General features: G+C 44.9%; 1 protein-coding gene and 1 long non-coding RNA gene across 8 annotated transcripts in view; both read left to right on the top strand.

The window, feature by feature from the left end:
- The window catches only part of LOC138747238 (solute carrier family 12 member 7-like), a 252,551-nt gene that overhangs the window by 39,667 nt on the left and 186,328 nt on the right, over positions 1–26,556 (top strand). The window lies entirely within an intron of this gene.
- On the top strand, positions 13,802–26,148 carry LOC138747279 (uncharacterized). The gene is made up of 3 exons (XR_011347404.1): positions 13,802–14,044; positions 20,373–21,362; positions 24,351–26,148. It is a non-coding gene; the product is annotated as an uncharacterized lncRNA (long non-coding RNA).

Genomic DNA, 26,556 nt, shown 5'->3' with positions numbered 1-26,556 from the left:
AAATTCAGACGTACAGCACGGTAACAGGCCATTTCGGGCCACGGGTCCGTGCCACCAGTTTACACCCCATTGACCTACTGGTACGTTTGGAACAGTGGGAGGGAACCGGAGCCCTCCGGAGAACAAGTGGGCAGAAGTCACAGAACAATAATTCATACTAAATAAGAGTTAAAACAAATATATTTTGAGAACCTCAAAAGCATTCAAATAATACAAATTAAAATGATCCTAAAATATACTGAGTATAATCAGTATTACGAGCTCCCGTTTTAGTAAAATGGGATTATCGCTGTAAGGGATAATATAGACAGGAGGGAGTGAATGGTTATGGTTAACATTTAATATTTCTCACAAGCTCAAGTCACAGCCCAGTGACCATTCGATACATTGGAAGAACTGAGGGAAGGTTTGTCGCAGGGAGAACCATTCTGACGGCTGGAGAGAAAACAGCTCTTTGAAGCAGCTCTGTGGCCAGCCATTTCTGTGGAATTCAGAGCAAAGCATGTTCTGGGAATGACTGGGCCTTTTCGGTGGATTGACCTGGATCAGGAGTTTCTTATGGGAAGCAAAGTGCTTCATTTTAATTGTAACTAACAGTGAAGGTCACTTGGAGAGCCTGGTGCCAGGGTCTTGGAAGCTCCGTGGAGGCCGTCCAGTTCGAATTTCACCAAAAAAAAAAAAAAAAGACCAGGGATGTTATGACCACAACTCGTGTGGATGGACATTTCTTCAATGGTAATGCAAGAAGAATTTGTGAGTCTGTAGCAGCCACAACACACACACACACAGAGCGCTGGGGATAGATTTAGTGTTAGGGATAATTTAAGAGTTAAAGTATAATTCAAGAGTTAGAAATAAAATTAGTGTTTCATCTTGTATTCGTATGTGTGAGTTCTTAAACAACACATGGATGAAGGAAAAGGTTCTTTACTTTAAAGTTGATGTAAACAGCAGATGAGGCAGGCCATGAGGCTGCAAGACTCCATTACAGATTTGCATACTGCATGTCAGCCCCTTGCTGGCAGCTAAGTCTAATCAAACAGTAAGGCATTGCTAGTTGCATTGCAACCATGATCACTATCATTACAATTAGTGCCCCCTGCTGGCAGCTAAGTCTAATCAAACAGTAAGGCATTGCTAGTTGCATTGCAACCATGATCACTATCATTACAATTAGTGTTTTAAACACTGTCTGGTTCATTGTCTATTGATGCTCATTATGCGCGGTTGATAAACACTACTGTAATATGAAGAACCGTTTTTAAACACAACTTTTCTTGCTAATTTTAGCCCTCTGTGTGTGTGAAAGGTTCTCTTTACCTTCATTCAAATAGATTTAGCTCATAATTGCTTTTCACATGAAAATAAATTGCTTAAAATTCAGCCAGAATTAAAATGATGTGGTGGTGTTAATGTGTTATGGTGAAATCCCAATTCTGGGGTCCACAGATGCGAGAAAGAATTCCTTGGGTGTTCACACAATGAGTCTAGTTAACTCTCAATGAAAGGGCAGCCGTACACTCTGTGCCATTTGAAAGCTGACAGAGAGCTGGGAGGTAAAAATATTGGTTTTTTTTTTTTTGCTGCACTCATTATTAAAGAATGAAATATTGGCTTAAACACTGACTTGAAAATAAGCTGAAATAGACGGTTTAGTGAGGGAGTAAATGAGGGCTCTTTCCATTTGAATTGACATAGTGTTCTTTTTCGTGGAACTAATGATCTGCCATCCAAATTGATTGGCTCAGCAGTACCTCCACATACAGAGCCGACTGAAGAGTCAGTGGGCTTGTGAGATGGGATTTGTGGCATTTGTCTTTGGAGAATCCTCCACAGTTCATGTGTTAATGATAAATATGCCATCAAGCTCGTGGTTGGTTTTTGTGCATTTTGATTTGATGGGATGCCGGCAAGACCATTCAGTTGGTATTGGTTGATCTTTCTAATTATTCCCCTCTACTCCCTTGCATCGTTTGGAGGAGAGGTTTAAGGGGGCATAATTTTTCCTTGTTAACTTAAGCTCCGGACTTCAGTTTGGATTCTAGCTCCAAACCGTTTGAGTAACGCAGAAGCTGATGTTTTCCAGTTATGTTGCTCCTTGTGTTCATTCAGAAGAACAACTAAAACGACAAATATGTGGATACGGTTTTGTGCTGAGATGAGAAAATCCATTTCTGCCTTTTGATCACATTGAATGATTTACCTCAACTGCAGGAGCTGTATAGATGTTCATTATTTCCAGTAGGTCACAGCACACTCTTTCACCACAACCATTAACAAAGGAAATGGTTTAATAGTGGAAACAATCAGCAGGCTAGGCAACGTTCATGAAGAGAGAAATCGTCATGTTCAGTTCTGGTCATCTCAGTGTAGGAAGGATGGGGAAGCTATGTGTGGAGGAGATTTACCAGGATGTTGCCTGGATCGGGAAACACATCTTGTGAGGCAAGATTAGCAGAGCTGAGACTTTTCTCTTTGGAGCGTAGAAGGATGAGAGGAGATTTGACAGAGGTCTTCAAGATTATGAGAGGCATAGACAGGATGGATAGCCAGCACTTGTTTCCCAGGGCAGGATCAGCAAACACCAGGGGCCATAGGTACAAAGTAAAATTTTAATTTTTTTTTTAAAAGTACAGCACAGTAACAGGCCATTTCAGCCCACGAGTCCGTGCCTCCCACATAACACCCCATTAATCTGCACCCCCGGTACGTTTTGAACATTGGGAGGAAACCGGAGCCCCACACAGACACAGGGAGAACATACAAATTCCTTACAGCACTAGACTCGAACTGGTCCTGATCGCTGGCACTGTAAAGGGGTTGCACTAACTGCTATGCGCGTTTAGGGGAGACATCAAAAAGAGTTGTGGGTGCCTGGAATGGCTTGACAGGGGCTGCTGGTGGAAACTGAAACACTGGGGGCATTTAAGAGACTCTTAGTCAGGGACATGGCGGGGTGGGGAGGGGAGAAATAGAAAGTTATGGGGTAGGGAGGGTTTAGTATTTTTTTAAGAATATATGGGTTGGCACAAGGTCAAGGGCCGAAAGGCCTGTACTATGCTATAGTGTTCTACATTTCTGATTAATGGCTCTTTATCAAAACTGGAAATGTAAAGAGAGCAATGATGTTCCCTTTGAGGAGAGGGGAATACGTGGGAATAGCCTGTGATGGGGTGGAGACGAGGTTGTCTGCATAATGGTTTAATAAACTTTTTTTTAAGATACAAAAAGCCTTTCCTCTCCATGGTTCAAACCTGGGTAAACACAAGAATAATCTTGTGCCAATGCACACTCCCTTCTCAGGTATTTTGATTTTGCCTCCTGACGTCATTTGCTGATTCATTTGCTCCTAATCGCATGTTGTTTATCTAAAATCTTAGCATGTCCAGTTTCAGCATGCTTGAGTGATTACTTTGAACTCGGTGAATATCTCCCTCTCCTGATTAAAGATTTCTTTATTGGCTTTTCTTAATTGAAACATGGGAAAGCATCTTTGTTGTGTGTTCCACCCTGAGATTTTAAATGCCGTTTACGCATGGGATTTTGACGGGGGTTGCAGGCGATCAGGGAAAATTGGAGGAGCATTGGAAGAAGTGAGGGGAATAGAGAGGGTGAGGGATTTTGAATTGGGAAATTTCGATGTTTTGACCATTGGGTTAGTCGACCAGCCATTCTCGTTGGCAGCCATACAGCATCTCTGGAGGCTCCAGTATATTTGAGGGGGTGGGGGCACAGACTGAGATCCTAAAATACTTATGTTTTTGATGTAGGAGAGAAGTTATGGCTGCTTCACAGGGAAGGGGCCCATAAAACTTTGAGCTGAGTCCTAAAGGGAGCTATGGCCCCCAAAACAAAAGGTTGCGAATGACTGTTGTAAAGTATCCAGGCAGAATATGAGGTGGTGTTCACTCCAGAGAGAAAATTCCCAACAGATCCAGTCTCTCCTCAAGCCTGGCAGTCTCAGTAATATTCTTGTGAATCATTTCTATAAGCGAGGTGGCCTGAATAACAGATAATACTTGGTGCTGTTCGACCAATATCTGGTACCGACAACACACCTTGTCAAGTTTTGTTTGCATTTGCATAGCTCCTTTCACACATTCCTTTCTGGATTCTCTCTTTGCTGGAGTCAGAGGTTCCTACCTGCTTCCAAAGGGCACTAATCATCTGGGTGGCCCGAGAAGAACAGAGTGAACTGCCCAGTAGCGCACACATCTACTGCAAGGAAATGCTTTGAGAGTTTGGTCATGGCCAAAATGAACACATACCTGGGAAAAGATCTAGACCCCCTGCAATCCATCTACCTGCGTAATCCCTCCACAGTAGACACAATATCTCTGGATCACCTGGACAACAGCAACACATACTTTTTCATCTACTGCAGCTCGGCTTCCAAAACTAACATACCCTCAGTACTGGTTGGCGAGTTCCAAAGCCTGGGCCTCTACAACACCCCCCCCACCCCTCCCCCACAACCTCTGCAACTGGATGCTTGACTTCCTCGTCATAAGACTCAGTGAGTACGAATTGGAAATGACATCTCTTCCTCCCTGATAATCCGCACAGGCATACCTCAGGGATGCTTGCTTAGCCCACTGCTCTGCACCCAGGAATGTGCGGCCAGGCACAATTCCGATGCCTCTGCAAATTTGCCGTTGACATCACAGATGGTAACGAGGAATGCTCAGGAGGGAGATGAATCAGCTTGTTGAGTGGTGTCATATTTTAATTGAACAAAAGTTATCTGCAAAGTAACTATACATTAGCAGCAATGTCACATGGCCCTGAATTTGACTGCATTCATCAAGGACAGATAAGTGCACATAAGAAGCAGTTTAAAAACATCAGATGCTGGCATCGTGAATGGCCCAAAGGGAAGGTCAAGGGACTCAGTGAATCACCCAACCCAGAACTGACTGACGACGGATAATGCCTGAGCCTGATGAGTCCCACCAGCTCCTTGCACATATGGTCTTGGAGGGAAGGGAAGTGGCCATTGGGGTTTTCAGACGGCGGCCACGTAATGGCACAATCAGTGAAATTTGCCGCTACTCGGGCAGTCTAAAAAGGGCAGGAATTTGGAGTCCATTCCTGCTCCGCGACTTATCCTCCAGGACCCCCTACTACTTTTCGGTGGTGGGGTGGAGCCTGAGGTCTGAATCGCTCCACAAAACTCACCTCAAGAACCCGGTCCAGCTGATGACTTAGGCCACGTTGCTCCATGGAAAAGCACCGGGACTAACATGCACAGGAATTTAAAGGGGTGCAGCGTAAATGACCACAAGGTGAGGAATTACGTTATATTCTGCACAGAGTTTTACAACATTGTGGTCTAAAAAAATACTAGTGATGGTTATGCCTTACTTAAAGGTAAACAAATGTAAGACATTTTGTTTGTTGAAATACAGTCATCAATATTTTAACTGCTATTTCAGGAATAAATCAGGTACAGTGGGGATCTTTTGGTTTCAGATATGTATTTATTCTTTTAACTTGTTGACCTTTTCTGAACAAATACAATTGTCCCTCTCTTTTTCATTTGTTTATATTGAACACTAACCTGTGAAGCAATAGATGTTATCTTGGCTGGACTCAGCATATCAAAATGAAGGCTTCATGTTTACTCTATATTTGCTCTTGAGGTGTGGGTGATTCTGGTGAAACTTGATCTGTTTCCCTAAGAGAAGAGTGATGAATTTTCTACTTGAACTACTGCAGTCATTCTGGTGACATGACTCCTGCAGCATTTGGTAGGGGGTTTATTTCATTTATCCATTCATACTGTGATAAACTACCGTTCTCCTTGATAACAGTAGAACAGGGTGGTTGGATGGGTAACAAAGCACTGTGGTTTGTGTCCAAATTGAGGTGCGTATTGTGTCTCGATGAAGAGCGTTAGGTCATAAAGGTAAAATGTGTCCACTAATACTGATGTCCTTGGTGGTGGAGATCCTGTATCTGGCAAGGTTTGTCAAATACCTCGGCGTCCTGTCAACAGCCCCCACAAGGGAAACCAAAGAGATGATTGCGGACTTCAGGAGGGAGTCAGAGGAACAACGACCCAGTCCTCATCGAGGGCTCAGTAGTGGAGAGGGTCAAAAACTTCAAATTCCTGGGTGTCAACATCTCTGAGGATCTGTCCTGGAGCCTCCACGTTGATGCAATCACAAAGAAGGCTCTCCAGCGGCTATACTTTGTGAGGTGTCTGAGGAGATTCTGTATGTCAGAATTTGAATCCGAATCAGAATTTATTGTCATGAACAAGTCATGAAATTCGGTGTTTTGCAGCAGCGTCACAGGGCAAATGTTCACATTATAACCATCTTATGACCTTACCATATAAATAAATAATAGTGCATGAAAAGTCAGGCAGTGTCTTTGGTTCATTGATCATTCAAGAATCTGATGGCAGCGGGGAAGAAGCTGTCCTTGTGCCGCTGGGTGTTCGAATTCAGGCTCCTGTACCTTTCCCCTGATGGTAGCAGAGTGAAGAGGGCATGGCCTGGGTGGTGGAGGTCTTTGAGGATAGAGGCTGCTTTTTTAAGACCCTGCCTCATGTAGATGTCCTTGATGGAGTGGAGTCTGGTGCCTGTGATGTTGCAGTCCGAGTTAACAACTCTCTGGAGTTTATTCTTTTCCTGAGAGTTGGGGCCTCCATACCAGGCAGTGATGCAACCAGCCAGAATGCTTTCTACGGTTCACCTGTAGAAGTTTATGAGAGTTTACTGAATTTCCTCTGAAGCTTCACAAATTATAGCCGCTGGGGAACCTTCTTTGTAATTGCATCAATGTGGAGGCTCCAGGTCAGATCCTCGTAGATGTTGACACCCAGGAATTTGAAGTTTTGACCCTCTCCACTACCGAGCCCTCATTGAGGACTGGATCAAGTTCCCTTAACCTCCTCATGAAGTCCATAATCATCTCCTTGGTTTTGCTGACATTGAGGGCAAGGTTGTTGTTGTTACAATGAGCTCAATGATAGATCAGTTCAACGAGCTGATCTATCTCCCTCCTGGACACTTCCTCATTGCTGTTTGTGATCCTTCCGACAACTGTGATGTCATCGACAAACTTGTAGATGGTGTTGGAATTGTCCCTGGACACACAGTCAGGGGTGTATAATGAGTAGAGCAGTGGGCTAAGCACGTATCCTTGGGGTGCGCCTGTGTTGATGATAAGTGAGGAGGAGACATTGTTTTCAATTTGTACTGACTGTGGTCTTCTAATGAGGAGGTTGTTGGGCACTATCGGTAACCCCAATAATGATGCAGACAGAAGACTGAGGGGAACAATAGGCTTTATTGGGCTAGAGACTACTGGCCCAGGTCCAGGCTAGGAAAATAAGTGGGAATGAGAGGGGACTCAATCTTTATGGCCAGGGATCACATGGGCAGGACTAAGGGAGGAGCTAAGGCAGGAGGTCAGGCCAGCCAGTGCATACAATCATATCACCACATTCACCTCCTCTTTTTAAAAAAAATAACCCACTGGTAAACTGTGGTGTGCTGTTAGACAGAATCAGACACACACAAGGTAAAGACTGAACAACAGGCTTTAATACACAAAGACTTCCATGGAGCCAGGATGGCTGTGGCTGCAGCAACTCAGTGTGAGGCTTCGGGAGGCCAGCGCAGGCATATCCCGGAGGGTGATTGATCCATTCAGGCCAACTGATTGGCAGCCGGCCAGGAGCTGTCCTGACCCCTTACGCTCCTGCAGGTACAGAGGTTGCCCCCTGCAGTAGGCCGGTGGTGTACCACCACATAAACAACAAAACTGGGGGCGATAACAGCAGCAATTCAACAATACAATACAGCAATATTGAACAATTATTATACAAAGTGGCGGGAGAAGTGGACACCCCCATCGGCTTGAGGTTGAGCCACACAGGCGGCCTCCTCAGTCTGCTTGACTGCCGAGAGAGTGGGCCGATGGGGGAGTACCCGCTGCAGGAACTGTGGGGGTTGGGGTGCTGGCGGTGGACTCCTGGAGTGCTGGGAGGTTCTCCTCAGCTGCATGAGGGGTAGAAGCCTGGATGTCCGGTGGGAAGACAGGCAGCTCGGACTCCAGGGCAATGCTCGGCTGTAGCACCATCGGGTCCATAGCGTGGTCAGCAGGCGGCAAGGCAGTCTCGGGGTCTCCAGCCCTTGCCAGGTCTCATATGGGCACAGTGTCCTCGTGGCCGTCTGGGTACCTCACAAATTTGTATAGAGGGTTTGCATGTATGAGGCGTACCGCTTCAACCAGTGGATCCGTCTCATGGCCTCTGACGTGCCTCCAAAGGAGAACAAGCCCTGGGATTGTCAGCCAGGGAGGCATGGAAGAACCATTCGCCGACCTCCTAGGGAAAGCAAAGAGGCATTTATGCGGGGTGGTGTTAGTAGCGGTGTACAGTAACGACTAGATGGCGTGGAGAGCTTCAGACAAGACGTCCTGTCAGTGGGACACTGGCAAATATTTGGACCTAAGGGCCAGGAGCACTGGCTTCCAGACGGTGCTGTTCTCCCTTTCCACCTGCCCATTACCTCTGGGGTTATAGCTGGTGGTCCTGCTGGTGGCTATGCCTCTGGTCAAAAAATACTGATGCAGCTCCTCACTTATGAACAAGGTCCCCCGGTCACTATAAATATAGTTGGGGTACCCGAAAAGAGTTAAGATACTGCTCAGGGCCTTGATGACCGTAGCTGAGGTCATATCCAGGCAGGGGATTGCAAAGGGGAACCTGGAAAATTCGTCCACCACCGTCAGGAAGTACACATTCCTATTTGTGGTCGGGAGGGGGCCCTTGAAATTTCTGGCCGGTAGAACTGGGGCTTGCACTCGGCGCATATCTAGCAGCGTCTGGTCATGGACCGGACATCCTTGACGGAGTACGGGAGGTTCCTTGACTTGATAAAGTGATACAACCTCATGACTCCGGGGAGGCACAGACTATTGTGCAAGATCTGGAGATGGTCGAGATGCGCACTGGCACATGTTCCTCAGGATAGGGCATCCAAGGGATTGTTGAGCTTACCAGGCTAGTACAAGATGTCACCACAGAGGTCAAGGATCCAGTTGCAGAGGGGTTCAGAGGCCTAAAGTTTGTAGCTTGTTGACCAGCACTGAGGGAATAATGGTGTTGAAGACTGAGCTTTAGTCGACGAAGAGCAGCTAAATGTATGAGTTGCTGTTTTTGAGCTGATCCAGAGCTGAGTGGAGAGCCAGCGATATTGTATCTGCTGTGGAGCAATTGTGACGATAGGCGAATTGCAGCAGGTCCAGATCTTTGTTTAGGTCAGTGCTAATTCTGGCCATGACCAGCCTCTCAAAGCATTTCATCATAGTAGAAGTTAGTGTCACTGGGCTACAGTCATTGAGGCAGCCCACGTTGATCTTCTTGGGCACCGGGATGATTGATGGCCTTTTGAAGCAGGTGGGAACCTTTGTCTGCAGCAAGGAGAGGTTGAAATGTCCAGCTAGTTGGTTGGCGCAGATTTTCAGTCCCCTGCCAGATACACCGTCAGGGCCTGATGCCTTGCGAGGGTTTACCCTTGTGAATGATGTTCTGATCCTGCCCTCAGAGACAGCTATCACAGGGTCCTCAGTCTTTTCTGATTCTGATCTGTGGTCCACTTGTAACTGAGTGAAGGATTTCTTCAGATGGTTGAAGACTAGATGCTGGAAAGTGGAGCAGTAATCAAACTGATGGAAGAACACCACGTGCCCTGCACCATTGGCCATCCCTTTGCCTCCACAGATACTGCTTGATCTTCCTTTGGCAGTTTGTTTTTGTTGGCAATCAATTTGGGCATATTACTCAATCATTGACCATGTGTTCGGTTGGTATCTGATGAGACGGCAGTTCAAGTTCAGTAGCATCCGATTTGCACAAGTACAACCTGATGAAACAGCGTTCTCCGGTCCTTGGTGCAAAGCACGCAAGCACACAACCAGACCTAACATACATACAGACAAGCAATACAACTGCAGAACAAATGTCCAAATAAATGAATAATAGAGTCTTGGAGGATTTGTATAAGCAGTTCCTTTGGTCCTTCACCATTCCCACTGCCCATGGGAAGAACCTGTTCCTCAGCCTGGTGGTGCTGGCTCTGATACTCCTGTATCTCTTGTGTGTGGTAGGGGGTCCTCAATGAATTCAGACAACGATCCCGGTAGATCACATCGATGGAGGAGGGGGGATCTCCAGTGATCCTCTCTGCCACCTTTGTGGTCCTGTGGATGCACCTCCGATCCATTTCTCTGCAGCAACCGTACCACACTGTGACATAGCCGACCAGTGCACCCTCGGTAGAGCTCCTGTAGACGGTGACATGATGGTCAGCAAGTGCAGTTGCTCTTGTGCCTTTCTGATGAGTCACATATGTTGTGCACCCAGGATAAGTCATTTGTTAAGTAGACTCGGAGGAACTTGATGTGTCCGTCCCCTGAGTTATTAATGTGTGGTGAAGGGTGGTCATCCCTGGTTATCCTGAAGTCCGCGATATTATTCTCAATGACACATTGACTTTCCAGGGGTGGTTTTCGAGGGGAGAAAGGAAAATGGAGCCACAATCTAAATGAAGCAAGGAGAGACCGGGATATGGATTCTTCCCTGTTTACTTTCCCTTGGTAGAGGATCAATCAATGTGTTTAGTGAGTTGTTTCAAGGAGAAAGAAGACAGAGGGACAGGGAAATGAGGGAAAATGGGGAGGAGGCCAAGATAAGCCAGAGAAGTTGACGTTAATGACTTTTGTGTTTTACTCGTGTTGTCTGGAATTCACTGCATCAGAGGGTAATGGAGACAGAAACCACCATCACAGTTAAAAGATGGACTCGAATTTTATTAGTGCGAGTACAGTATTTTAATGTCACTGGCACCCATACCTCAATGTGTTATTTCATTATAATCTTTGCTTTTAAAGGTAACCAGCTTTCTACAAAATAGGGAGTGTTACTCTTTGGGTACCTGCTTCTGCATTTAATTCTGATTTCCTCTGCACGTGGACGTACCAGCAGTGCAGCCTTCACTCAGGGTGGCCTGATACATCAGTGGTCACCAGGGCTGCCACTCCTTCAGAGATCCCTATTTCCCTTCGTCCTTTGTGGCCCTGATGCATGACCAAGGGCTCACCAGCTCTCACCTGGGTGTGCTCAACAGGCTCCGACACGAGCTCCTGTCAGTAGCATTTTGGCTTCCTGCGACCCATTGGGAAATGGAGATTTTGCAGGGTCACTTGAAAGCTTGATTTCCGGCTGAAGGGAGATGATCAAAGATGAAATGGTTCATTCAAGAAATGAGAGCAAACTTTTTATTCCTTCCTGGGATGTGAATATTTCTGATAATTCATCGCCTACCCCGATTGCCTCTGAAACAAGGATGCAATTAACAGCCACGTGGGTGGATCTGGAGTCGCGCGCCAGGTGGATTTGGAGATGCGAGCTGGCCAGATTTGGAGTCGCGTGCCAGCTGGAGAAGTACAGGAACGGGTGCTTCAGAAATGAGACACGCGAGATGCTGGATGTGTGGAGCAGCATCCATGGGGGAGAAGGAATGAAACCCGTTATCTGACATCCTGCTTCCTTCAGAAACCATGTCTATGGTGACGATATGCCAACCGAATTAATCCCTTCTGCTTGCAGATGGTCTCATTCCCCATCTGTTCATGTCGCAAGTGCCTTTTAAACTACAAAATAGGGAGTGTTACTCTTTGGGTACCTGCTTCTGCATTTAATTCTGATTTCCTCTGCACGTGGACGTACCAGCAGTGCAGCCTTCACTCAGGGTGGCCTGATACATCAGTGGTCACCAGGGCTGCCACTCCTTCAGAGATCCCTATTTCCCTTCGTCCTTTGTGGCCCTGATGCATGACCAAGGGCTCACCAGCTCTCACCTGGGTCTGCTTCTACCACCTTTTAAATTTAAAATAAATATAGTGACAACAAAAATGTATAGAGCACGAAAGTTTTACATTTGTATGTCATATTCAGGCGAAGAATGGTGCTGATCTTTAAAAAATGTTCATAGTGTCACATTTGCATTTGTTACTCGACAGTGTAGTGTTGACTTTTGATAACTCCATTGCCGTGAATGTTCCCCCACCCCCTCACCAGATTCCTCTCCCCGCTTATCCTAGCCCTTCATTGCCCACAGAGCTCTTGCAATGTCCACTCCGAATCTCAGTGCGCCCCTCAACACAGCTCCTGCAGCCGGGAACGTGCCAGCTCGCAACACCAGGCCTTTTCACACCGTGGTGTAAAACTTTCCCGGGAACACTCCTGTGAACATGCGGTGTGAATAGGTCAGCCCGGGAATTTTAAACGGGCCCGTGGCCCTACCTTGTAGCCCTGGGAAATTTTCCAGGACCACCTGCGATGTGAAAAGGGAAATGACAGAGCAGGGGAAGCCTCGTGACGTCTGCGCTTGCGTGCTGCATCGTGGGCGATTAAAATAAAAAGTACCTACCTCCTGAAACAGTGGGCCGCTTCAGCACATCGCGACGGCAGCACAATGCAGAATGAATGACTGTCCTCATTATCCATAATCCCTCATGCAACTGGATTTCCCAGAGAGCTTCCAGCTGCATGAGGGATTATGGGAATCTAAGTCAGCCACTGTTACGACATGGCGAAGGGTGCGTGGGCATTTGGGGTTCAGCCCAATGGGAGGAGGGGAGGGAGTGAGCAAGCAGACAAGTGACTGAAGATGGCAGGGTGAACTTACTCTCACTCCTCTGGGTGTGTAATGCATCATTACTTGGGGCTCAGGGCCCTCCTAAATTACCAGAGAGGGCAAATTCCTGAGAATTTGGACCATTGTGTGAAAGGCCTCAGGAGGTCCTGAATTCCTGGGAATTTCACCAGGACAAAGTAGGTTCACCACTCACCTGCGGTATGAAAACGGCTACTGACATCTCGCCGCATCCGCCATCGCTCCTAATAGTACATTCCAGGCATCTTTCACTCTCTATTTAAAAATTGCCTTGCCAAACTTTTAAACAGCCCTCTTTCACTTTAAACCTGAGCCATCTTGCCTCACTGGGGAAAAATGAACCTGACTATCTCACTGGATGAGAATGGCAGATTTGTTTTCCAGAGATTGTCAGATCAGGGCTCTATGATTAGTCATGGATTGCTTAAGGTGGGATGTGGGTGGGAAAGGAAGGTTGAGGATCACTGCTCTAGATCCAATTGTTACTGAAATACTTTGCATGAGAAAAATTGTCATTGGCCCATTTCCTTTGGAGATCTGAAACCATGCACATAGCAAATCAATGAGGTACGATTAAAACAGTGGTTTTCAAACCTTTTTCTTCCCACCCACATCCCACCTTAAGCAATCCCTTACTAATCATCGAGCACTGATGACATAGGGATTACTTAAAGAGGGATGTGAGTGGAAAGCAAAAGGTTGAGAACCACTGGTCTAAATGATTGTGGGAAAGTTGCAGAGAGAGAGAGAGAGATATGGTGGACCTGTCTTCCCAGAATTCTGTGAGAAAGAGAAACCCCTCCATGATTGCACCATGCATACAGCCCTTTCCCTGCCACACAGAAATCTGGGAGGGCAGGTCCGCCATCGCTCTTTCCCACAGTCTTTATAAATTGTGCAGTATCGTCATTACGACTTTTCCTGGGTGTTTAGAAATTGTGTGGCTATGTGTTTTATACGTCTTTCCCGCAGTCCTTTTACATTTATAAAGGGTTATATAGGTTGGCACAACAACAGGGGATGAAGGGCTCACACTGTGCTGTACATAATGCTTAATTATGTCATAATCAAGCATGATTAATTCTGTGTAAATACATCATAATACACTGATCAGGATTTAGGGCAGGCCCACCATCACTTGAAGTGTCACTTAGACGTCACCGGGTGGAGGATAGAATCCCCTATCCCCGGGGATACCAGGTGGTGAGTGGGAAAGTACACAGAGAACTGGTTCACAGTGGTCCGGTGTGAACGGCAAAAATGGCTTCCTTCACTGAACAGCCAATCTGCCAGTTAACCAGTGTGAAAAGGGCTGTTGTTAGCCTAGCAATTTAACCACTGTACCCCAGGTGGGTTCTTAGTCAATTTCTCTACCTAGTAGAAAGGAATGCTTTTGTTTTCAGTGAATTCACAGGAATGTGAAATGAAACTATTCTGGGCTGATCTTGGAAGGGCCGTGCACCTTCACTGCTCACTGCCAATATCGTGAATACTGTAGCTTCCAATTAGCCATGGTAATAACTTCTTTGCCACCTTTTTAAATAACACATGGGGTAGAATTGGGAGAGGTCATGAGATTGTTTAGTCTGTCCTGCATTTGTTCTCTTGGCAATGCTTTCTACACATTTGCACTGATGATACCCAACTCCATACATTGGGCTGACATTAGTGCCATCAGGTGACTGAGTTTTTGCTGGATATGTATGTCAATATCTGATCTTGTATTAATATTTTAATGGCTCTCATGGTTGCCAACGTGCCCCTAGCCATAACCTGTTGAAATGTTCAAGTCAAACAAAGTTTGTTCATATTTATCATCGCGTACCAAGTTTCAGTGATAAGGTTTGTTTTGCAAGCCTCCAGTTGGACATCCGACACACAGTGCAGCAAGCAAACTGTAGTACAGATGTGCAGCGTTGCAGAAGGCGATCAGTTGTTAAGAGCAAAGGCGACATAAGCCGCTTTCAGGTGCATTCTCTGCCAAGAATGTGCCTTCAGAAGTGGATGCAGCCCTGTGGAATGGTCATTCGGGGGCAGCCCTGAAAGCCCTGCACTGTCCTCCTGAAAGGGACAGCTGTAGGAGAGGTGCCTCAGAGCACATTCTGGCTCCTATTCCTTTGGGATGCTGGGGCAGGGGCTGCTGGCGCGGGGCGTCAGGGTAGGGGCTGCCGGCGCGGGACATCAGGGCAGGGGCTGCCGGCGCAGGACATCAGGGCAGGGGCTGCTGGCGCGGGACATCGGGGCAGGGGCAGCGGGGAGGGGGGACGTCAGGGACGGGGAGTTGGGTCGCCAGCTGATTGTCATCAGCCCGCCCCTTAGCAGCTGCTTTCAGGCGGCTGCATTCAGATGCCTAGGGGCAGAGGAGGGTTAGAAAGTGCACCTCAGAGGCGACTCCTGCTTTTTCAGGTGGGTACCCCGAGAGCCAATAGGGGTAGAATATGTGGCTTTACATCGGGGTATTCTGGCCACCTGAAAGAGCCTATAGTCTTACCATTACAAGGTTCATGCAGGAGTCAGATGGAAATGAATACTCATTGAATCTGGAGGTGTGTGACTGTGCACTTGTGAGTCTCCTTCGTGATGGGGAAGAAAAAGAATCAGATGAGTCTTTTAATATGTTGGCTGCTCTTCCAAGGTAGGAGGAGGGGATGAAATTGATGAATGGGAGTGAGGTTTGTATAATTGATTGTTCATCGCCCTCTACAGCTTCCTGTGGTCTTTGGTGGAGCGGTTCCCATTGCTCACGGGTTAGAATCATGGATCTCACTGCTTCTCTTTTCAACTGCAGCTGAAGTTTTAATCCCCAAAATGCTGTGTTTTATCAACTAATTTTCCTTAAGTCATATTTCTGTCAACTCAGAAACCGGTTTGTGGATGACGCTACTTTGAGTCTTAGCTGATCTTAAACTCTTATTTTCCAATTGTTTCACACAATGCGCACAAGTCAAAATTGATTTGCAGATTCCGATGAGTGAGTGAAGTTTATTTTCATAAACACAAGTACAACATCCAGATCCAATGAGGGTCTTAGTTGGCCTCTGATTCCAGGAGCATAAAACTTCCTATAGTAAAAGTCCTAAAATCCGGACTGTTCGGGATTGTGTTGGTCCGGATCCTCGGATAGTATTTCTAAAAGTTCAAATTTAAGGAGGAAGAAAGAACAGGTAAATTTGATCATTTGTTATCCAACAAATACACCATGCTTCATTTATCAAAACAAGCAATTGTAAGGAAAAATAAGGTCAATACTTGACAAAAATGAAAACATACTACAAAAAAAAACATGTAATGCTTGAAATTGTTTAAAAATTAACATTGTAACAGGACAAAAATGGTATACAAATGATTTTATTTGTGCTAAGATGACCTGTATTAAGCATTGGTTAATTGTTGCCGCTGTACATCATGGTATACAAATGATTTTATTTGTGCTAAGATGACCTGTATTAAGCATTGGTTAATTGTTGCCGCTGTACATCAGGGGCGCTGACAGATGCGTGCCCGCATACAAAAACCCATTAAATTAAAAAAAATTCGAGTCCAGATTCTCGGGTGGTCTGGATTTCTGGCATCAGGGTATTTGGACTTTCACTGTAACAATGCTGCAGGTGTAATAAACATATAAGAGCCAATGAGGAGAAGTGACCATGGGACAGGCTCCAAAGGGAGAATGGATTTGATTTCCATTTAAGATAACGTCAGTTGTACCGAATATGAAATGTGAAGATAAAAGTGATTTTGGAAACGAGTCATTCAGCTACTGGGGAGTTCCTCTTCTTGGGTTTGTATGTTGCAGTCTGATGTTTCGATTTATTGTGTTGTGAAACTAGAGTACAACTCCGATTATCCGAAATGGTCGGGACCAGGCCTATGTCGGATAAACGGTTTTTTTGGAGAACCAGTCATTTTTTTAAAATAGCCCAGTAGCCAACAGCAAATCACTTGTATTAACGTTTTAGCAGCAACAAGGGATGGCTTTTTAAGCATAAAAATAATGTTTAATTCTCAGCAAAAAAAAAATGCTGTCCGCTGCCAGTCCTCGACACTTGCCTTCCGCTGCCACTGATCCCTGGGGAGGCTTCCCGGGCCGGTGGAACACTCACTGGCGAGTCACCAGGCTCTTGTCTCCCCGGTCACCAGAGTTCCCGACACTGACTCCGAATCCTTCCTTAGGTCTACTGCACACGCACACCGGGGAGTCAAGTGTGTGGTCGTAGGCCGAGGGGAGGGTTCGGAGTCAGCGTCAGGAGCTCCGGTGACTGGGGAGAGAACACCACTGAGCCTGAGGTCCCACTCCTGCTGACACTGGGATGAGGCATTCTTCTAACCCCTTGCGACTGGGAGACAATTTGAGAGGGAGAGTGAGAGAGAAAAGTCAATAGGGGAAGGTAAAGAAGAAATGGAAAGAGATGGGAGGGAGTTACCTGAAACAAGGACTAATCTCATGATGGGTCAGCTCAGTTCTGAAAATATTTTTTTGGATAAATGAGGATTTTGGATTGTTTCAGATATCCTAATTTATTTGAAATTTTTAGATAGATGTGTCTATCTAATTTATTCTTAAAACATTGACTGGACCTCAAAGGATCATTTAAAAATAAAATATTAACAGATGCTGGAAATACAAAGCAGGTCAGTGTTGTATGTGCATTGTGGAGAAACACATCCTTCGTTCATCACCAAAGTCATAAAGTTTACAATTCTGTAGAACATTGAAGTTGAGGGATAATATGAAGGAAAAGTTGCCAAAATGTGTTTTCAAGCTGTTAAAGTTTTATTCAAGAAAGTTTTTGCACTGCCTCTGTGACAATTATTGTCCTTGTTTACATTGATGTTGTACATAAAGTTCCAATGGTTATTATACAGCTTTTATTTTCAAGTTTGGATTTTACAGTTGCACTATGTTCAAAGATGAGCAATAACGTTTTATTGACTTTTAAAGAATTAAACTCAGTCATTATGCTCATGTCCACACAGGACTGTCATTATAGCCTTGGGTATGGCCTGTGGACCACGGCCTGAGGCACCTCTGTAAGGGACTCTTTCTGGAGGAGGGAGATCAGAGACTCAGCCCTCCACTCTTCCAGGAAGTGCTCCTTGTTAAGCTCGCAGATATTATGCAAGACACAGCAGGCAACAACAACCTCCGACACAAAGGTGGCATTAATATCCACCTCCAGCGACCTTTGAGACAACCAAATCCATTCTCTACAACCATTGTAGCAGAGCTTAGTATGAAGCTTAATGTGCTCTTATGGTGATCAGTGGCGTGATGTGTGAACCCCTTCATCGGCCATTTTTGCAGTGGGGAAGCAGGGTCCCGGATCAAATGTGTAGGTATTTCCACACCATCCACGTTTTTGGAGACCAGTGATACAATCAAATAGAGTGTGTACATGAGAAGGAGCAGAAGGGAACAGTGGCAAAGATGGGGTTTATCACAAACCTCACAGGGTCACATTCACTTGTTAAGGCATCATAATGCACTGTCACCATCACTTATGTCACTGGGGAATAGCTGACCACCTCCATCTTCGGCAATTATGTAAATCGGAGAGTTGACAAGAACGTGAGAATCATGGGTACGACCTGGCCAACCTGCATACATGTCCATGAAGCTGCAAACACTGAGGGTGTCAGCTCAAACCACCTAATGCTTATATTTTCAAGTGAGGATAAATGCTAATAATGGGAAGATCAACCTTACTATCGGTTGTAGTCAACAACAGCCTGCAGATCAATGGAGTGCCACCCTTTTCGATTGTGGTAGGATGCTGGATCATCCTGTGGGGCGATGATGGGAATAAGTGTGCTGCCGATGGCTCCTGAACACATTAGATAACCACCCCTTCTTTCAAATGCCTCCATAGTCTCCAGAAGATGCTCCCCCAGTCGGCAGCCCGATGAAACATGGTGTGAGGTACTTTTTCACCGCTGCAGTCACCTGCCTCACCACTGTGAATGCAGTGGAGATACCAACACCAAAAAGCACATTGACTAAAGGATACTCTCTGGGAGTGGTTGACCACCACAAGGCTGAGTCCGACCCAAGGTTCCAGAGGTCTGCGGCATTTTGTGTTCTTATGCCTCAGGTGTGGCCCCAGTACCCCAACAGTGAAATCGAATGTGACACGAGACATTCATAGATTCTCACGCCACTGGGTATCATCGTATTTTTCAAAACCTTGATCCAAGAGCACGGGACCCTGAGGTCTCTCCCTCTTCCACAGCCTTCTGCTATTATGCACCCATTCAAGATACTCCATTATAACCAAATGCTTTCTACGGTGGACTCTCAGCTCAGCCACACTCTCCTTCTCAAACACTTCACAGATTATATGCAAGAGATCATTGAAATTCTGCCACCTGAGATCAGGAGTTCACTGCCTTTTCAGACCAGTCACTCTTTGCACCGACTTGTAGATAAGAGGCTGTGTGGTGTTGGATTCAGATATCTTCAGGATGTCCAAAGCAGTCTGTCTGATGTCCGCCATTGTACAGAATGAGATGGTATCACTTCCGTCTTTTGCGTGCCGTGACACTTCCAATTGTAGGTAGAACAGACCAAACGCTGGGGATGGCTCCTTGCAAGTGTGAAAGCGTTCAGTGTCCCTGTTAGGAGTGGTCATGTGTGAAAAGCCAAACCTCCATTCCTATCCCAGGACACTGAATGGCCAATTAGTGGGGTGCAAGTGTGAAAGGGGCTCGTGTTTAGTTATTCTGCCCTCTATCATTCTAATCTCCAATCTAAGCCTGTCCTCCCCGACCTTCCATCACTTTTTCACATCATAATTTTGAAATAGCTTCCCATCTGAGCTGATTTCACACCAGACACTTTAAAAGCCGATTGGCGTTAATTCCTGGGATCACTTGCAAGTGTGACAGGGGCCAATGAAGGCCCATCCTCATTCCGTCTGTGGTTAGATATTCCATGCCTGCCAGTTTAATTACACAGCTTGTATTGCAAGAAGGACCATTCGGCCAAACTGGTTCATTTCTCTTTGTTAATGTTCACACTGCCCTCCACCATAACAGTCTAACCTACTTTTCTTTTGCTACCTGGGTTTCTCCCTAAATGTTTCCACGTCATTTCACTTCAACCACTCTGTGGGTGTGAAATCCACATTCTGACTCCATTCCAGATGGATTTTACATTTATTAATTACTTTAATTTTTATTTGTCATCCACGGAACCACAAAAGCCTATAACAAGTAATGTTTGGAGAAGAGAGGCTTTCTGCTCAAACCTGCCTGGCATTTTTAACCTCAAGGACTTTCTTAATATACACTATTCAATCCAGTTCAAGTTTATTATCATCTGATTGTACATAAGCCACCAGATGAATTCTCTGGACCATAATTCACATGCATTCATGCAATACATAAAATATAATATTTTATGTAAATATTTCAGAATGATTTAATCATTTCATCTAGAAGAGACCCAAGGTTACAGGACGCTGTTCAACATTTTCACAGCCTGTAGGAAGAAGGTATTTCCCCGCCTGGCAGTCCTGATTCTGATGCTCCTATGGTAATGCACTCAAGGTCCTCTGTGCTGGATGGTGGGGATCATTATCAATTTTTTTGAGTCCTATTTAAGCAGTGCTCCCGGTGAATGTCCTCAACACGGGAAAGGGAAACCCCAGTGATCTTCGCTGTTTCTACCTTTTCTAGTTTGAAATGCGCCAGAGACTCCAAGTGCCCTCAGATGATATTTCCTTGAAATGCTGTGCACGTTGTCATCCAAGGATCCGCAGAGAAATGAACGCGGAATGGCACAAGAGATGGCTGCTTGAGGAGATGGAAGACCCTGCCTTTTCACCAAGTTCCCTGTGATTACAACATAAAAGTGTAAATCGGGCAGTGGTTAGCCATTGAATGGCTTTGAAGTTTAATGTGCAAAGAAAGGAGTCAGGTAGTTACGGAGCAGCGCTGAAATGTGTGCGGCTTGTGATACTTGCTGCCTGACGTGCCTGAAATTGAATTTGTGGGAGTGTGGGGAGGATTGGGTGTGGATCTGAACTTTAACTGAACACCCTGAGTGTTTTTACTGCAAAACCAATACATGACATTTTTAAATGCATACCATTTGGCCATAAATATTTTTCCTGCCTTCAATTTCTTCCCTCTTCTCACTGTCCCGATGCACCTCTTACCGCTCCAAATGATCACCTGCGTGACATTGCCCCTGCAATTTGTACAATTTGAGTGCTGCTTTAAGTGTGCTACAAGTCTGAGCTTGAAACACAAATAGTTCAAACTCTAAATATTTCATAGCGTATCCATAATTTGGTTTCTCTTTTTTTTACATTTGATTTGGAGATAAACAAGCCCTGCAGAATATCAACATTTACCTGCTCATCTCTTCATTCCTCTTTAAATTTTAATTTTAAAAGGACTGCCCGAGAATCCAGAAAATCCGACGCAGCCCGTATTTTCGGGCTTCTGCTGTATGGCCACGGTAGCTTGAACCACAGAAGGAGTTCTTGAATCGACAGTATCATTTATTGTGCAACCCCAAACTACAGTTCCATCCTGATGGCAGTGACAAGGGTGCATCACAGATCAGGTGGAGCTCGTCCATTTCCTGGACTGATGTCTCGCATGATCAGGGTTGGTAAAGTTGGCGGTTTTCCTTCCTTCTTAATAAAGCGGTGAAATCAGGTGGGTTTTTGTGACATTTCTACAGAATTTAATGGATCACCTCCCTGAGGGATTCTGATGGAATTTTAAAATGTATTTCTTTTTGCTTGCCCTTATGGAGAAACGGTTTGCTGGTCCAAGTTAACGATGCTGAGCAACTTAATTGGCTGTGATTTTTCAGTTCCACTCAGACTCGTGCTTAAAGCTCTTGTCAATTATTCCGCTGCTGTTCTGGGGAAGAGAAATCTTTCTTCAGAGCTAAATGTGCTGTCTGTCAACAGTCGACACAGTGTGTTCCTAAGACTCCTCGGACTGTAAAGGGGATATTAATTTAACCTGTGTATGGTCTTCCATGATGCCAGCATAAACTGAAGTGCTAAGCACCAACTAAGTACTTTTTGTAATGGAGTCATAATTGTAATGTAGGAAATAAGGCAGATAAACTTGTGTGGCAGGTTAATCTCTAGATAATCTGTTTTGATAAGCAGTGAATAAAACTATGATTCTCTCCATTTTACAATACAGGATTAGAGTTTTGATGGTCTAAATTTTGCATTGATATCCATTCTAGTTAAACAACATCTGGGTTATTCAATAAAATCAGAGCATGCTTATGATGAATGTGATAGTACAGCTTCTATCACCAATGTGTATATGTACATATGTACAGATGGTAGTGTAGGATGACTGTGATTCATATCACACTTACTGGCAGGTCTTAAAGGATTGCTCCTAGTCAGACCAGGTCATTCTGGACTGATCGATCTACTTGTGATATGCTCCAGTCTTTTAGTTAATAAAAGCCTTGGTTTGAATCAACAAGTCTTTGGTTCTTTCGATGCACATTACAATGGCATTGTGCTATTATTAATCTTTAGGTTATATTATATATATATATATCCCTGTCCATCCACACAGTCTGTTCTAAGTGCGTCTATATATATATATACACACACACACACACACACACACACACACACACACACACACACACACACACACACACACACACACACACACACACACTTAGAACAGACTGTGTGGATGGACAGGGAAAGACAAACACAGAAACCATTTTGGGAGACAAGTATCTGATAATTTATTGTTCAGTTGAAGCTGTATAAACAACCATAGAAGTGATTCTCCATTGAAATTAAAGACAATAACATTTACTTAGAGAAATACCTGTATACACATGAAAGCCATCTATTTGTTAGTTGGACAAACAGCCTGGAAGCATTTGTTTGTAAACTTTTGGAAAAGTTGGAACTTGAAACACTCAGAGAAAGACACGTGTATAGACAAGCAGGTGACCATCTGCCATGATTCATGCTTTTTGAGAAATGAAACAGAAGCCCACAGTGATGTCATGTGATTATGATGGCAGGCAGGATGCCTAGATTCATCTGAAGTCAGAGATGCAGTGACCTTCAATTAGAAAGGTGTGTTCTCCTTTTGACAGGGAAGAGGCACAGAATCAATGTGGGCTTGGGAAAAGTCGGCCATTTGACTGCTTCTCTTGGTCAAGAGAGAGCAGAGCCACTGTAATAATTTTTAATGGTTACTTCATTGAACTCTTGCCTGGGTTTATGTAATGATTGTGTGAAACACAAGATCCAAAGCATCCGTGCAAGAGGGAGAATTGTGGAAAAAGTAATTCGTATGAAGAAATATTTCTCTGAAAGCAAATCTACAAGGATTCATGAGTTTGAGAACTTTTGAACAGCAGTTTTAAAGACTCTGAGTTTCAACACAAAAGATTTCTGAGACTGAACTTCAAAATCATCTCTTCAGAATTGTGCACAGTGGAGTTAAGTTTAGAGTTAAGTAAGATTTTATATTATAAAAAATTATTCATGCTGCTGGTCTTTGTTGTTACAGCTGGAAACTTGGGACCAGTCAGACAACATCTGTTGGGATGTTGTAATGGAGTTTGGGTTGTTGTTGGGAGGCCTGGAGGTATGCAGTTTCCCTCACTAATGCATATGGAATCTCTATGTCCACTTAATTATTTATTTTAGTACATGCCTGGGGGTCTCTCAGGGATCAAGGATTCTATAAAGGGGTCGATGATCTAAAAGGTTTGAGGTCCCCTGTCCTGGATTATGGCAACAGGCCCTTCAGAGCACTTATCCATGCCAACCAAGTGGCATCCCTGTGGTAGTCCTATCTGCAACTCCCTATTAAATTCTAAACCATTCCTATCCACGCATTTGTCCAAATGCCTTTTAAAATATTGTCATTGTGAACCCCTCTATCACTTCATCCAGCAGCTCATTCCACAAATCTGCCACCATCTGTGTCGAAAATGTCGTCATTTGGGCCTCCTATGAATCTTTGCCCTCTTCCTTTACACCTGTGCTCACTAGTTTTGAATTCCTTTACCCTGAGAAAAGTTGTGAAGATTTACCTCGTCTGTGTCCTTTTATGATTTAAAAAAATAAACTTCTCTAAGAGAAGCCTCCTATCCTCCAGGGGATAAATGCCCTAGCCTAACTTATCTCTCCTTGAAAATTAGCCCGAGTTCCAACGATATCCTGGTCAATCATTTCTGCACCCCCTTACAGCTTAATGTCATCCTTCCTAACACTGGGAGACTATTCTGTGTGTGGTCTCGTCAGTTAGAAAAATCCCTTTGAAAACCTTGACATATTTTATCTGAGACGTTTTAAAAGAGAACACAAGTCGAGTCATTCTGTTATTTAACACACACACACACACACACACACACACACACACACACACACACACACACACACACACACACACACACACACACACACACAACCACACACAACCCCTCCCTGGGGCGCAAACTTTGCCGAAGGAGACAGGTTGCAGAAAATGCTGCTCAAGCGAAAAATGGTCTTCAGTTGTTAAAATTTGGGTGTCAAAGTACATTGTTCTTTGGTTCATTTGACATGTTGTATTGCAGGAGCATAATTTGAATGTATTTGTTAATTATCACGTCCACCAAGACACAGTGAAAATCCTTTTGTGTGTTTTCAGGACAACTCAACCTCACGTGGTACAGCACATGGAGCATCAATAAAAGCAATGTGTTAAACTTTAATTTGGACATACAGCACGGTAACAGGCCATTTCAACCCACAAGCCCATGTCGCCCAAATTACACCCCATTAAACTACAACCCCCTCCCTGATATGTTTTGAAGGGTGGGAGGAAACTGGAGCCCCTGGGGAAAACCCACGCAGACACGGGGAGAACGTACAAACTCCATACAGACAGCGTGGGATTCGAAGCCCTGGTCCCGATCGCTGGTGCCATTAAGGCATTGTGCTGACCTCTACGCCAATCAAGACAAAAATGCAGAGTATGGTATTGAAGAGAAAAATACTGTCGAGCAGAGCTTGAGAACAGAAGAAAGCAAACCCCATCGCCCGTGCAGTAGAGGAAGTTCGGACGGCGGCCCCATTTGTTTCTCTCTGGGGAGGCAGAGACACAACCTTTAAGTCGCCCCTGCCCGGCCCCGCCAGCCCAGTGACATCTTCGCCATTGCCAGCCTGGCCGACCCGGACTGGATCAACACTGGGGAATCGGCAGCATCCTGTAGCTGTACCGGGGCATTCTGGAAGATCTGTCTTGGATGCCACCCGCTCCCTTGAGGCCAAAGCCTCTTCAGGCAAAGGCTAGGAGAAGGCAACTCTGACTTCAAATCCTTGGGCTTGGCTCGCCCAGCTGTCAGTATCTGGAAAGGGCCCCAGCTATGGGCAAATAGCACATGTCAGTCTGGCAGTAGGGGCTAGCAGCTGTGACAGAGCGCAGGAAACAGTTTCCATAGCGGTCTGCAGCCGCAAACTCGGTGGCCGAAGGATCCAGAAGGTCAACGACCAGCGAGCATAGTCTTGGAACAGACCACCACGGGGCAATCCCGCATCACTCTGGCTGTCATGCCTCACACTCAGCCAAGCCCAGTGACGTGCGACCCAGAGGGAGGCGTTTGTCCTGGGCAAGTCCTTGCCCTGGTACACGGTGCCTAAAGCTGAAAAGCTACAAGGCACTGTGTTCATCTTCACTTGCGAAGGGATGGGCCATAGATGTTTTTAGACTAATGCATCTTTAACAGGAAGGGAATGGAGACTGTGTGATTAATATGGGGTCTGTTCTTCAATATATTGGCTGCTTTATTAAGGCATGAAGATGGACGAGAGGCTTGTCTGTGCAATTGCTTGAGCTGTGTTCACACTGCTCTGTAGTTTCTTGGGGCAGAGCAATTCACAAGCCCAGCTGTTATGTATCAAGGCAGCAAGCTTTCTAAGTGCATCATATATAAACAAAATTGGCGAGTGTCAATAGGGACATGTCCAATTTCCTCAGTCAGGGCACTTCCTCTGCCATAGCCTCACTGTAGAGGTGTCAAGACAGGTAGGTCATGATATTTACGACTGAAAACTAAAATCTCTCCACCAACTCTCCAGACAGGGGTGCGTGCTCCAGCCAGCTTTCTGATAGAAGTGATCAGTTATTTTATCCTGCTGGCATTGAGAAAGGTTGTCCTGACACCAAGCCACTGTATTCTGTGTCTCCTTCCAGTGCTCTGTCTTGTCATTATCCATTTTACAAAGCTAGATTTACCTTGTACAACACGGTTAAGACGTTCCAAGCAGGTTCTGTGTTATGGAAACTGCGCTGTTCAAAACATTATTACAATGCACTTTAATGTAATATGTTTCAATCCTACTATTATTTATTCTTTTACCCAGAACTCTTAGGCAAACTCTTTATTGGCAACATGTGAACATTGTTTATTGAAGGAAATATTTGTCTAATGTAGTTTTCACCTTCTTTAGTCTATGTGAATATCTTTATAACATTGAATAAAATTTTGCTATTCTTGCCAAACTCTAATGCTTCTCTTGACACTTGGTTCTGCAACCATAAGGGCCATCACAAGCCTCATGGATTTTTCCAATAAATGCTGATAATTGATGTAAGGGTGAATTCTTTCATTGGCACTTATTAATATCTTCATTTTGCAGTTGATCTTCATATAAACATTGTCAATCCATTTCGATGAGAGTTTCATCATCAAAGTTCACTTGAATGCGGATTAAATGCACATTGTCACAGTCTAAAGTTTCAAATTCCAGATCCAATCTCCTCAATATCCTGAGAGACAGCTTTAATTTGAACTTCAGATCCAGTAATATCATGTACATTATGCAGTAGAAGATCACACCAAACAGCCCTCATG

Source organism: Narcine bancroftii, chromosome 1 (genome assembly GCF_036971445.1).
Source record: "Narcine bancroftii isolate sNarBan1 chromosome 1, sNarBan1.hap1, whole genome shotgun sequence".
Classification (NCBI taxonomy): domain Eukaryota; kingdom Metazoa; phylum Chordata; class Chondrichthyes; order Torpediniformes; family Narcinidae; genus Narcine; species Narcine bancroftii.
Note: the sequence above shows the minus strand (reverse complement) of the source record. Positions and strands in the feature narration are given on the sequence as shown.